We start from the raw sequence: 3566 nt of genomic DNA on the forward strand, positions 1-3566 counted from the left end.
TAAATATATAATCCAAAAGTATGATTTACTCAAGAACCCATCATTATTTGGGACAAACCCTTTCCCAATCGAAATCATATTATTTATATCTGCAAAATGTTTCACAACACAATGATGTGTATTTCAAACGATTTATAAAACCAAATACATAAAAAATGCATTAATAACAAAATGATATCCATTTAGAAGATGAACCATTAAATAATTCACACTTATGATTTATTCAACAGAATACTCAGAGATTCCAAACATATGCATTTTTGGGATGTGTTAATCTAAAAATACCAAGTGTATAAATTTCATCATATACTCAACACATTTGATAAATATCAAATAGAATAAATTAATACTTTAAAAATACACATTTTGTCATGTGCATGGTTTTCATAAATTAACTTGCACTCACCTTGCTAGATTTAGACTAAATATAGGTTTTACCCCAAATTTGAGCTTCATTTGATGAAGAGTTTAGATCTCCAAGCTAGAACTTTAGATATGATGTTCCCAAAGAAGTCAAACCACTTATTTTAACTCCCCAAACCCTAGAAAATCACCACAAAGTGGTGAACTGAGTTAAGGATGCAAAATGGCCAAACCCTAGGTTAAGAGATAAAGATGTGATGTTACCTTCAACTTCTATGAACCCCAATCATCAAAGAATATTTAATAACCATTGTTCCCATATTTAAGATCTCAAAAAGCGAAACCATATCAAAAAAAAAAAATCGTCCAGAATGGAGTTGAAATGATAGAGCAAAATGAAGAAGATCCCTGAAAATCGACTTTTAAGCCGCTCAGGTGACTAATGCGACTTTGATGCGGGTTTACCCGCTTTAAAGTCGTCCGAATGGTTTTTAAACATGTCATAAATAAGTCTCATCAAAGTTTCCTTGATGGTTCTTAAACATGTCATGAACAGTGCCAAATGCGATCCTAATGCGGATTTAACCGCATGAAACTCGCATTTCACTCTGTTTCTCATCCTAAAACCCATTTTATTGATTTTAAAGCATCAACAAACATCCCATACCTAAGTTTCTCCTGGGGAAACAGATTTAATACTTTGATAAAGGAAATATAAATAACCTTATCTAGATAACTAAATTTCGGGTGTTATAATCCTCTCAACCTTAAAAGAGATTTCGTTATTAATATTTAGCACTGATCAAACCCCCAAATAACCATATTTTCGCAAAACGACTTACTCCCTTCCCAAGAGAGTGTCTACAGCCTAGTTCAAACTCAAAAATTGAAGACAAGTAACTTCTTGCCAAGACATCCATGACGATTTACCCGCTGATTCTCACATCCCATCTTCAACCCAATACATTGCACCAATTTTAGAGTGAACATCGAACATTGTTGGAGCAATTCTCAACAACAAGACTTCAGTTACCTCGCAACCTTAAATGACTCGCATCCCACAAGAGGATTCTTTGATCTCAACTACCCAATTCTATTATTGATGCTTAAATGAATTCTTTCTTAAATTTTTCTAAGAACCTCAATCAAACTGAATACGTTCTCATTTGCATTCAACCCTTCGATAAATCCCGCAGAAGTTGAGCCGACTGAAATCAATCACTTTCCCTTCAAAGAAGAGTACTTTTCACTAGGTTGGCTCAACCTTGGTGATAAGTAACCTTACGTATGCAAGCCTTCGTAAATTATTTGTTGCTGCTAACATATGGGCAGAGCATCCTATCCAAGAACGTGCAAATATGCTCCACATGGAGTTGATTAACCAAAGTTCCACATTTTTCATAATACCAAAATGCATTCAAGCATCGATCACCCAAACAATAAAACCCTCATGATCAGGGAAATCTTAACCCTCGTCCTTATCTACCAATATCTAACCTCCTTAGAGTACCACTTACTTGCGAACGCTTCTTTAACCTTAATGGAGTATTCTCGAATGTGCCAGTGGTTGCTAACCTCAAAACCTGAAGGTGGTATCTAATATCAAAATCGCCATACCGTAAACATGGGTATCGCAACAAGTGTTTCCTTCCTGATTACACTGTGTCGATTCTCCATATCGGTTTAAAGTTGACACCTGATATGAGAACTGAAATCCCAATTTCACAACTTCAACATATGAACCATAACAACTCCTTATTCATAAAGGTTCAACATGTTGGTACACTACCAACACATAACATGATGTCGACCAAACAACCCATCAGCAAATCCGACCATATACAAGTGATAGCTCACTACCGTATGTGTTCACACAGTGAGCACAAAGTCGCCACAGTGGCGATGCAAGTGCACGCCGACATTATGATCGTTTCAAATAGTAAAGTGGTAAAGTACCAAGATCGTTTCCACAGGGAATGGACTACTGAGAATCAAAGATTCATGAACTTCTTGAGCAAGTTTCGGTTGTGAGTAAAAATGAAATTTTCGTTGATAGGAACACTTAAAATACGAAATAAACCTTTTAAATTTAGAGATGAGTATGGGTGTAAGTTTTCCTTAAGACGATTATAGGAACAAGATGGTTAGAAACTCATGGGACTTCTATAAAAACTCCAATCTCTTGAAATGGAAATTGGATATATAGTGCTCACGAAGTGTCCACAAAGTTCCCACTGTCATAGATTTTAATTTGCCGAATTAACTAAGTGATAAAAAAATATCTAGTTCTACTAGTCGGAAGATTTATACTCAAATATCTTTGTAGTGCAAATCTCGACTAATATGTGAACCTTAGCTAAAAACATGCAAAATCCATATCTCTACGTGATTATCAAAGACTCTCTCAAATCTTTATGCATCACTTAAGTCGTATTTCTAATCCGTCTATCTCTGGATCAATGATCTAATATTAATACTTTAAAATGATCGGCTTATCCGCGTTAAGTCCTGACTTTAAGTGACCAAACTTAAGAATTAGTAACATTGGCAACACCCAAGTGTGCCTACTAGTCTTAAGTTTGACTCACACCCACACTCAAAAGGGGAGATTAGCTCATAATAAAACTAAAGAACATAGGAGTAGAGAAATGCATACGGAATACTTGAATTGCAATTTAACTAAACTGCTGCCTCAGTGGACAGACAGTGGACAAAAATGTGACTAAAATTAAATACAAGACAAGAAGTAAATACAGAAAATTAAACTCTCAACAAGTTGAGAGTAATTGTTTCAATTTATAGGAGAAATAGAGAGATGGACATCCCTTTTATCCAAAAGAAAGAAACATCCTTCCTACTTTAGGACAAATACTTCATTCCACTTTCTTGCAAGATCCTCTAGATTTGTTTGTCACCCTTTGACTGGATGCAAAAGGTAAGGATGGGCCTTCCCTTGATTTAAGGGAAAAAAAAAATACTTTAAGCCATTTTTAAAACAAAATGGTCATGTTGATCCTCTCTCTCAGTGATTTGATGATAATCCCTTTTAATCTATTGATGTAATTTTGTTTATGTATTTTCAGTTCCAGCGATCAGACACTGAGTATGTTCAGTGATCGCTGAGGAACTTGCTTTGTAAATCTCAGAGACAAACATTACTTCAAGAAGACTACACTCAYACCAAAGAACCTTCAGCGAATGTC

This window comes from Cynara cardunculus (genome assembly GCF_001531365.2).
Source record: "Cynara cardunculus var. scolymus isolate 2C chromosome LG 2, CcrdV1, whole genome shotgun sequence".
NCBI classification, from domain to species: domain Eukaryota; kingdom Viridiplantae; phylum Streptophyta; class Magnoliopsida; order Asterales; family Asteraceae; genus Cynara; species Cynara cardunculus.